This window comes from Squalius cephalus (assembly GCF_949319135.1).
Source record: "Squalius cephalus genome assembly, chromosome: 17".
Classification (NCBI taxonomy): Eukaryota; Metazoa; Chordata; class Actinopteri; order Cypriniformes; family Leuciscidae; genus Squalius; species Squalius cephalus.
The window spans coordinates 3299313-3310791 of NC_137138.1; the positions used below are offsets into that span (position 1 = coordinate 3299313).

The 11479-nt window shown below is 35.6% G+C and overlaps 1 protein-coding gene across 3 annotated transcripts in view; it reads left to right on the forward strand.

Annotated features, from left to right (window-relative positions):
- Positions 1-1732: 1732 nt before the first annotated feature.
- Positions 1733-11479, forward strand: part of LOC307144872 (uncharacterized protein) — a 49456-nt gene continuing 39709 nt past the window's right edge. For 2 of the 3 annotated variants that reach the window (XM_079847534.1, XM_079847535.1), the window contains exon 1: positions 1733-1877. The gene's annotated coding sequence lies outside the window, so the exon portion shown is untranslated. The remainder of the gene's footprint in view (positions 1878-11479) is intronic. The other variant, XM_079847536.1, reaches the window with a different exon arrangement.

Here is an 11479-nt window from a genome sequence, read left to right on the forward strand (position 1 = left end):
CTTATGTTGTTAAATGAATGTTTATTGTATTTTAGTGTCATGTTTGTTACCATGATGGTGTTTCGTGCACCTTTTAAACATTAGTATTTCCCTCGGCTTGTGGAAAAACTGCTTGTGTTTTTGTCGGTATATTGTTAACATTATTTCAGTTCAACGAAATATGCATTATTTATTCTCCTGTAAAACCTTAAATGTTTTTTGTTTTTTCGGTAAATTTCTGACAACCACAGCTGCTGGTTTTATTAAATTTCCAAGATAATCTCCTAAACATGTTGATCTGTGCTTCACAGAGGACATGAACTGATGAAGTCGAGTAAATGACGACATCTTCAAGGGAAAGAGTGGGCAATACAGATACTCTAAAGCACAATAGGCTTCATTCACTTTTCATTCTCCTCCTGGATCAGCATGTTGGCCAGAGCAAGGCATGCTGGGATTGTACTCCTCCCCGCTGTGGCACGTCTGAGACGCACACACCTGTGTGTGTGTGAGTAACGCAGAAGTGTTGTAACGGGCTCAGGGAATGTCTGGAGCTGTGGAATTGTGGGTGTGGTGGAAACGCTGAAGGTTTGACAGGGTCAAGGTCAGGGTCAGGGTCAGGGGTCATGGAATGACACAATTAGTAATTGTAACTGATTTGTCGGATGGCTTGTGTTTGAGTGGCTGAATGTGTCAAAGGGGATCGTTCTGCTGGACTTATGCATCATTCATCACTTACAAACATGTTTACTTGTCAGATGTTTATATTTCCTTCTTTAACACATGATAACAGTTCAGCTAGACTAAACTATAACTCAAAATGCAGTTATGGGAATATGGGAAATGCAGTTATGTGTGAGGGAATACTTGTGGTCTGTGATTAGCACACAAAATCATTTACAACAAAAACGTGTGTGTGTGTGTGTGTGTAGAGAGAAACTTTCAATGAAAGTACAAATCATTCAGTGCATTTTTGTTCAAATTTAGTATTATTATTATTATTATTATTATTTATTATTATTATTATTATTATTATTATTATTATTATTATTATGTGTAAAATTCTGGTCTTGATTTCCTAGCACAGAAAATCAGTTTGAACAAAAATGCATAGACATATCTATTTATTTATTTATGACAGTTTAGATAATTTATTATTTTAAGGACAGTGGCTAATACCATTATTATTATTATTATTATTATTATCATTATTATTATTATAATTATATGTTTAATTCTGGTTTTGTTTTCCTACCACTTAATTAATTAATTTGTATGTATTTGTATATGACAGTTTATTTTTATTTTATTTTAATGACAGTAACTCATACCAATATATTTTCATTACTGATATTTTATATTATTCATTTTATTATCATTATAATTATTATATATTAGTATAAATAGCTTATAAATATACATTAACAAATATTCCAAACTATATAATAAATTCTGGTCTTGCATACATTTATTCCCTCTATTTATTTCTAACATTTATATTCATAATATTGTGGGGTCAGTGTCTGACTGGAGCCTGAAGGACTGGACATAAACGACTATAAATAGATCTGGCTCTAGAACTCATTCAGAATTCCTTAAATTCTTTAGGATCATATGAGCCCATGAATATTCCCAAATATGGTGAGGAACCACATCCGCTGTTGTGTACAGCAGATTTACCACAGTAAAAACACTCCTTCTGAGGATGATGGACTTCATTTCTCCATGCCGCCGAAGGGGGCGTGGCTCTCTCACGCGCGCGCACGGGTGTGTCTCTGGCCACGCCCACACGCATAGGTGACCCGCCCAGGTGTGAAAGTCACCCTGCACTCTCAGCAGGAGCAGACTCAAACACACCTGAGCGACACGAGAGAAAACACACTGATCCACACTGACAGGTAATGCACTTTACTTCACTTCACGCTACAGTTCAAGGCTTTAAAATGTCGATTATTAACCGTCTCCGACAGAACAATGTGTGTTTACGTTTGACCCGGAGGTCAAAGTGTGTGTGAGGTAAAGATATCTATCATTCCTGATGGGTTAATATCGATGAAATGTGAGCTGTTGTTGCTTCAGAGACTTTAATAACTTTTAAAACGGGTGTGTGTGACAGTCTGTTCACTGAAGTAATAGTAAAGTCCTCATTCTAGTCAAAAATCTGCTGAGAATTGCTCTGCTTATGTAATAGATCCTGCATGATCATCATCATAGTGCTGTACCATGGTAATAACGTTATACAGTGCGTGTGACATGGTAATTTCATGGTAATGTTTTGAAGTACCTTGTAGTGTTATGTAAATACCATGGTATATGAATAGCCTATGTCAATCATAAACAACTACACTGCAAAATAAATAAAGAAACAACTTAAGCTTTAACTCATGAAAATAAGCAGTTTTCAACTTTTTTTATTTTATACAAGATGCAACTCATTTTTAAGAGAGTTTAATGTCATTTAAGTTGAAAAGACTTTAAACATCCAAGTTGATTGTACTTAAAATCTTATGTTACTTACAGTGTATCAAAATGCCATTGCAATACATTCCCATGGTAGAAGCGTAGTACTTTCTATACAGGGGGTTTAAGCTCATGCATTTGTACTTGATAATAATTAATTGCAGTTCTTAGTAACTGACTGTGTGAAGTATCAACACCAGTTGCTTTAACTCATCAAAACAAGCCGTTTTTATCTGTTTTTATATGAGATTCTACTCATTTTTTAAGTCAGTTTAATGAACTTTAAGTTGAAATGACTTAAACATCCAAGTTGATTGTACTTAAAAATTTAAGTTACTTACAGTGTATCAAAATGCCATTGCATTACCTTCTCGTACCATAATTTTACCATGGTAGAAGCATAGTACTTTGTATACAGGGGGTTTAAGCTCATGCATTTGTACTTGATAATAATAAGAATTGAGTGCAGTTCTCAGTAAAGGTTTGTGTGAAGGATCAACACGAGTCCTCATTGCACAAGAGCTCTGGCTGAAGGCTATGCTGGGCTGTCGGCTTGTTTGTAGATTGTGACGCTGCATTAATTGCTTTCCCAGCGAGAGGAATGTGATCCGCCCGAGAGGTGAAAGTGGTATTCAGCATGCCGGATTCCTCTCTGGGCTGGAGAGCGGTCTGAAACCAGCCGAGCGAGATGGCGGTATTGATGTGTGTTGGGTGAACAATAGCGTCAGGAGCGGCTCTATTGTGGAGGACGCTGGAGAACGCCTGAGAGATGTGGCCGGGCTTTAGCGGGTGTTTTTGCTCGGCTGACTCTCGATCGGTTCTTATGAAACCAGACTGGAGAAAGTGTGGGTGTTTTTGGAGAAATGCAGCGTTTGACTCACTGATGTTCTCATCATGACAAATCAGCAATATATCCATGTGTGTGATCTGGACTTCATGCAATTTATGTTTCTAACTATTGTGAAATGCTGTTGCTCTGAACGGAAGATCACGGGTTCGACTCCCAGGGAAATCTACAGCTTTAATGCAAATCACCAAATCAATAGGCCTATGTCACGAAAAAATTGAAGACCGGAAGTACGTCTTTTAGTAGGGATACGGCTCTTCCGGTTAGCTTTTTACAATGGCGGAGTCCGATAGATACCGCTGGACCAAATCTCTCCGCAACCTGCCTGAAGTCACATATGACGATGTGGTTCGGATGGTAAATGAAAACTCTCAAGTGGAAACGTCAAAACTGGGGAAAGGGTACAAGTTCTTCTGGGAGAACCATTGTTGTTATAGCTCTAGCCGTTCGCCAGTAAGGTAAACGTTTCTATGGTAACAGCGAGTTGGACCAATCAGCAGACGTTGCTGCTACGCTTAGGATTGTGGGTAGTGTAGTTTTTTTTCATAAGATCGCGGATAAAACATGTTTTTATAGCTTCTACAGGAGCAAAAACCTTCGTTTCACAACCTCATAGCTCGTGGTCAGTCTACCTCGGATGGTTTAGACATTATGGCTGATAATCTAAATCCTTATGGAGAAATACTGTTGACCGGAAGTTCTGAATCCCTACTCCGCGTTCCGGAAGCAGGAAGTGTGACATAGGCCTATAAATGTGATGTTTCTATCTATCTATCTATCTATCTATCTATCTATCTATCTATCTATCTATCTATCTATCTATCGTTCTATCTATCTATCTATCTATCTATCTATCTATCTATCTATCTATCTATCTATCTATCTATCTATCTATCGTTCTATCTATCGTTCTATCTATCTATCTATCTATCTATCGTTCTATCTATCGTTCTATCTATCTATCCATCTATCCATCTATCTATCTATCTATCTATCTATCTATCTATCTATCTATCTATCTATCTATCTATCTATCTATCTATCTATCTATCTATCTATCTGTCTGTCTATCGTTCTATTTATCTATCTATCTATCTATCTATCTATCTATCTATCTATCTATCTATCTATCTATCTATCTATCTATCTATCTGTCTATCTATCTATCTGTCTATCTATCTATCAATTGTTCTATAGTTCTATCTATCTATCGTTCTATTGTTCTATCTACCGTTCTATCCATCCATCCATCCATCCATCCATCCATCCATCCATCCATCCATCCATCAATAGTGTTTAAAAGCATTAATGGAGCATTTATTCATTTAATTTAATAATCATACTTCCATATTGTGATTTCATAATTCTGCTGGCATTATTATTATTGTCTAAACGGTCACATCAGTGGCGACATGATCTTCTAGATCAGCAGAATCCTGCGTGGTGTGACAGTGATGTTAGTTAGTTTGTTCTAGTTCAAACTTGCGGCATCAGCTTCTTGTAGATCTTCAAGCGTTTGGGCAAGGCTTGTGTTCATAGCAGAATCCTCTCGGAATGTGTCCGAGGAAGAGGAAAGAGCCGATGCTTGATGTGAGGAATGTTTCCCGCCGTTTTATTCATTTATCTTTTGTGTGAGATGTCAGGAAGACAAACACTCGGTATGAGAAACACCTTCACACACATTCTTCTATGTGCCATAACTTTCATTGTGCATCATGTCAGTCGTTGGTTTATTAAACCCTCTATGATGTTGCCATGGTGACCATCAAAAAGCCCTGTGACTCATAGTGATGTGAAAGCGTCATTGTTACAATGTAACATTCCATTTCCCGACACATCCACAATAGAGGATCAAACCTGCTATTATAAACGAATATCCACCTCTTATTACTCAAGCGCTGTCAGATGACATCATGGAAGGTATTAATAAACCGCCAGACGTACAGTATAGATGGTAGGGCTGCACAATATATCAAAATTATCGAAATATCGCAGATGTATGTATCGTGATATGCATATCGCAACGGCTTGCAATAACTGTGGTCATGAACAAAAGACAGAGAAAATCACTCACTGCTCTCGGCTGAATAACTTTTGTAGCTTTAATAAGAATCAGTGTATATTTAATTCATACAGTGAAAACTATTTGATTATTCAGTTTCTGTTGTTTAATAACCTGAACTCCTGAACCCTGTGGTTTACACTGATGTTACAATAACACTTCTGTTTCAGTAAAACACTGATGTTCACTTTCAGACGCTGTAGGGATGTTTTCTCAACACACAAAGAATGTGAAACACGTATGTAGGTTATATCATTTTAAATACATTAAAGGTAATTTAAGTTAATTTTACACACTTTAAGCATTATCGAATTGCATATTGAATATCACATTATTTAATAGAGTTATCGCATATCGCATTTTTCTTCAGTATCGTGCAGCGCTAGTATGGGTTTATTGAGAACATGGATAAGGATTTTTCTCTACTTTGGGAAAATGTTTTGTTTGGAATTGTTAATTGGAAAAAAAGAGCAATTACACAAAAACAAAATATAGCCTACTTTAGTCCTTTTTTTTCTCTTAACAATTTTATATACATAAATGTACATTTTCAGGTCAGAAACCACTTTTTTAAATGTTGCTTGCTGAAGTACAACATTACATTGGGACTATCTCTAACTCGTGTAAAAAGGAGGCTTTAAAACCGATTGAAATATGTAAGTCTTTTAATCTTTTCCTTTGATATGTAATCTTTTCTGATTAGTTATATACCCCTGTCGTGTACCCTTTTTTTGTGACTGTTTCATTCTTTGTTTATATAATGTTCTCAATAATAAAATTTTTTTTTTTTTAAACTCAAACCAAAAAGAAGACGTATAGACGGGTGGTGAAGTGCTGCATCTGTAATAGTGGCGGTCACGATGACAGAGGAAAACCATCATCATGTTTTAGTCTGAATGTGTGGAATGTGTTTAACAGGCCTGAGAACTTTCAGCTCAAGTATGTTGAGAATGAAGGTGTCACTCACTCGCCGTTCATCATAAACAAACAAACATATACGCCCAGGATCAAACCATGAAACCAGCTCAGGAGTGTGGCGTTCTCATGAGGTTTCTCATCATGTGTTGTGCAGAAGGACAATATTGAAACGCCAAAACTGCATTAAAGTTCCCGCATGAGATTTGAAGCATACATTTGGAGAATATGCTTACAAGATGTACTATAGTACTACCATGGGTTTGTGTACATGCATGTTGTTTTTATGTGCAATAGAAATGCAATATATATATATATATATTTTTTTTTACCATGGTAATTAAATATATTTGAAGTACAATGTCAATACCATAGTATATGATATGATTAGTATTATTTAGTTAACGATTATTTCAGAGTACGATGAAAGGCAGTGTATTTGCAGGCTATATGATGACTGAGAACACAGCATTCACGCAGTGTTTATCTAGTCTGTTTGCTCAGAGCGATCCTGTCTCTACCAGTCCTGATCTCTCCTGAGGGCTGGACGCTGTTTTACATCATTTTCTCCTCGTTAACTTAGTAGACAAGTTATTAGTGTCAATACAAACCAATTAGTACCAAGAGTCGGGTTGCAGAAGTGAAAACTAGTGGTATGAGGTTGTTAATCAATGGCATTTGCTTCTGTTGAAGCCGTCGACCCATATTATTTCAAATTAGTTTGAAAAGAATAGTTTAACAGCAGAATTTGTGGTGAAGAACTACATTACCCATGATGCTTTAGAGAAAATTCCACCAATCAGAGAGTCGAAACAAGTAAAATGCACCAAAGGAGCTTGTTAGTCCCTACTGAGTCCCTACGCTCTCAAAACACTTAAATATTTGTGTATATGTGCATATTTTGCAATACACTTTTCATATATAATTGTTTTTAAATGCATAGTTTTATATTCCATCGTTTTTAATTTGAATATGCTGTTCGCAATGCATTATGGGATTGTAGTTCTTTCCCTCAACAAAGACGTTCAGTTCACAGTCTTGTATCTTCAAATGCTTTTTTGCTTCAAATCAAAGTTTGTAATGTTGTGATTCTCCTCGTAGCTGATTGGTTCATAGCACTTTAAAGCTTAAAATTGCATAAAATAAGCTTAAAATTTGTGTGTACAGCTGGATTATAATCGCTAACTGAAACTAAAACCATTAAAATAAACATTTTCATTACTTTAAATAATATATTTAAAAAAAAAGTTTGTTTATATACTTTATAGACATTTAAAGAAAGCAAAAACTAATTAAAAACACATTTTTAAAACAAACAAAATAAAAATGACAACATAAAATATTAAATTATAAAAAGTTAAAAATGATAAATATCAATAAAAAAATAACAGTGGCGTACAAGTGCATAAAAGTGCATTAGTATTACCATATTATTTTGGACACATGCCATTAAAATACCATGTTTTTGCACATTTCACATGACCACACATTACTGCAATTTCATGCACATTTATCATGTGTTTTGGACACAAAGTATCATTTAAATTCCATTGTATATGAGTATGGTAATTAGATCTTTGATATTACCATCTGTTACCATTATAGTACCATAGTTTCACCATGGTAATTAAAAGACAGATTTTAAAGAGTTTATCATTAACAACTGATCGTGTTGTGAATCAGTATCATGTTTTTAATGTGCAATATTATGAGTTGCCGTGTATGTGTAACACGTTTAGTTCAGCTCTGCTCTTCTTTCTCTTGCCTTTGGCTGTTTGTAATGGTTTTAGATGTTGTCTATACCGCAGTAACAGCCACACCTCGTTGCCATTAACTCCTTCAATAGTCGATGCATTCAGGAGGACTGACAGCAGGAATCGTCTGCTGTGTGTGTGTGTGTGTGTGTGTTTGTTTTGAATTGTCAGTCATCTGTCAGGACTGTATTTCATTACGGTGTTATTTGCATGTAAGTCGGTCGCCTGGTATTTTTCCACCTCCCTGAAGGATCGCCGCTCGTCGCACAAACCCAAAACTTGGCAACCACCCAATATTTGGTCACCAATTATTTTTTCTTGATTGGGCTTCTGTCTCCGTCACAATTAAGCTCCACATCAGGGCTAATTGGGATGGAGTTTGTTGGTTTGTTTTTTAATTTAAAGCAAGTAAACTTTCAGTGAGGAGTGTGTGCATATCGCCCCCTGTCTGCGGCCCGGCAACCCGCTCTCATTACATGCGTCTCTTTGTGTTTATCGTTATACGTGAAAATGAGTTTTTACCTGCATATGATACGCACTGATAACCCCATAGGTAGGATAACTGGTGTGGGGTGCGTGTGTAGGCTGTTACACGCAATAAAGTGCGTATCATATGCACGCGAAAACTGCATATCATATGCACGTAGAAACTCATTTTAGCGAATAAATTGCATGATAAACACAACGTGTGCTATAGACATGCATTTCATGAGAACAGGGGCGTCACTTCAGGACAGGCCCATTTTAAAAGGGCTTTAGCCTCCAAACTTTCCACCCAGTCCCCCTAAAAATGTGCGATTAACAGGCTTCGGCTCATCCCTGTGTTTTAGTCTGCGTTGTTCAGCATGTTCTTCAATCAGGACAACACAGAGCGAGTGTTTATTGATAGATTTTCATCGACATCTGTGTAGTTCTTTGTCATAAATGCTGTTTGAGCTTGAACATGATGCAAGAGCAATTCAAGACGATTTCCCATCCACTGTCAAATCTGGACTTTATATCTTTATTTTCCTACTCTTGCTATACTTCATACTTAAGTGCAATACAATTGCTAAAATTTTATGTTATGTTACAGAAGTTATGATGTTTTATAATAAATCCAAGAGAAAAACACGTGAAAAGAACTATAAAGGGGAGTGGAAATGGCGAACGAGCTTCTGAATAGTGGTCATTTCATGGTATTTACATGTTAAAAGTGTTTGTTTTCCACCAGGAGCCTGAAATCCTCCAGTAAAGCATGGCATATGAATGGAGATGATATATGCAGATATTCTTTAAAGTTAATTTTACTGCACTAATATAGTTAAAAAATATATATGTTACCCACGTATCGCCAATCTATATTCTTACTGAATATTAATGAGCTTGGTATTTAAAAAAAGATTAGAAATTAATTCAAAATTCAGGGATTGACTTGATTTTAATAATAATATTATTATTGATTTTGATATTAATATTTTTCTTCACCGACAGCACAGCAAATAACCTTTATCTAACAGTGATAGTGAGTTTCTTGATAGTGAAATCTTGAATATGTATTATTAACATCTTTAGGTTGTTTCCAGAAGTCTAGACGTCTGCATGTGTTCCTGCCTTGGTGTTTTGTTTTCTCTCTCTCTCTTTGTGTGTGTTTTGCTTGAATTACGACTTGCAGTCAGTCATATTAATCCGTTGTTTCATTTTAGTCTGACTTATTCATAAAAGTATGCAAAAACTGTCAGCAGACCGTCCGTCATCTTTAGAAACCCAGCGTCGCAAACAAACCCTTTCTGATGTGAATCCAGTCCTCTATCAGCCGTCTGACTGAGGAAGACATCAGCACACGTTTATCTATCTCTAGCTGGATTATGGCTGATTTAATAATCATCCGCCAGTTCTGAAATGAATCTAACACTGAGTGTGCATCTGCAGTCTGAAGCCTGAACTCTTCTCTGTAATCACTGGTCTATTGTTGTGCCGATTACACGAGGGCCTGATGGAGGAGAAGAGGCCAGAGACACAGTTGTGAAGCTCTCCAGATGATCAACAGAAGGCCTGAGTGCATCACTTCCAGCTGCGCTGCTGGTGTTCCCATTGTAACACCTGGCCTCGTGTTTTACTGGAGTCGCACCGCCTGACATCCAGCCAACCCTGCAGAGTTTCCCCGGCTCGCCTGCCAACTTCATGTGGGAAATAAGTAGATGTGATCGTTGAAACAAGCCTGAAACCACAGGCTGAGATCAGATTACACTCGCTTTACTCGCTTTATTGGGATTTTTTTATTTCAACGTTTGATTACTGAGGTCTGGCCACGGATCATACACATTTATATAATATTAATATTAAAAATGAATTTAAATGAATGCAATGATAATATTTTAGTTATAGTTATTGTAATTATATTATTATTAATTATTGTTAATTAGGGATCCACCATATAGGTATCGGCCGATGTTCTTTTTTAATGTTCGTTATCGGCCTGATAAGAAAATTTAGCCGATATATAAAAGCCGATAAAATATGAAAATTTTCATATTGGTGCATCCCTATTATTAGGCTAATTGTAATTATCAGTTATTGTAATTGTTATTATTATTATTATTTAAATGTTATTAATTTATAAATTTATTTTGATCAAATGTTTAATAATTATACAATTAACAATAATAATAATTACAAATATTTTTTTATTTTTACTATTATATTATTATTTGATATTCTTATGAATATTCTTATTTTATTAATTATTTAATGAATAATTTTATTAATTTATTTATTTACTTTGATCAAATCTTTAACTACAATAAATAAAGAAATACATATATTAATTATTATTATTATTTAATATTATTAATAATATTATTTTAATTGTATTAATTTATATTTTTTATCAATTATAAAACTGAAGTAAATAAATAATATATTTATTATTATAATAAATATAATAGTCATATTATTGTTTTAATTGTATTCATTTATATATTTATTTGATCAAACCTGGAATAAATACTTTTATTAATATTTATGGATTTATTTTATCATCGTTTGCTTTTGGATGTTTTTGGGCATTGCATCACATTGCTGTTTTCCCCCACTTGTAGATTGAGATCCGTATTGTCTGTGTGTATTCCCAGTCCTCTCGCTGATCATGTTGTTGATGGTGTAACTGGTCATTGCACTTCACCCGGCGACAGCGTCTTCTGTCTCCTAGCAACAAGAATCGGGGAGTGTTTGGAGTTTGTCCAGGAGTGATTTAAGGTAGGATTCCAATGGAATGAGTCACGTTGTCGTAGCAACAGACACTCGTGTCACAACCGGAGCGGCAGCCAGCGAATGATTGGACATCAGCCAATAGCGAGAATGAGTTTCCAGTGTCGACAAGTTCATGATTTCAGGTTTTAGGTTGTTTGATTTACACATAAAGGTGTTGAAGTTATTGTGGCAGAGTGTGTATGATGTGAAATATGTAGAGTTTGTGACGAT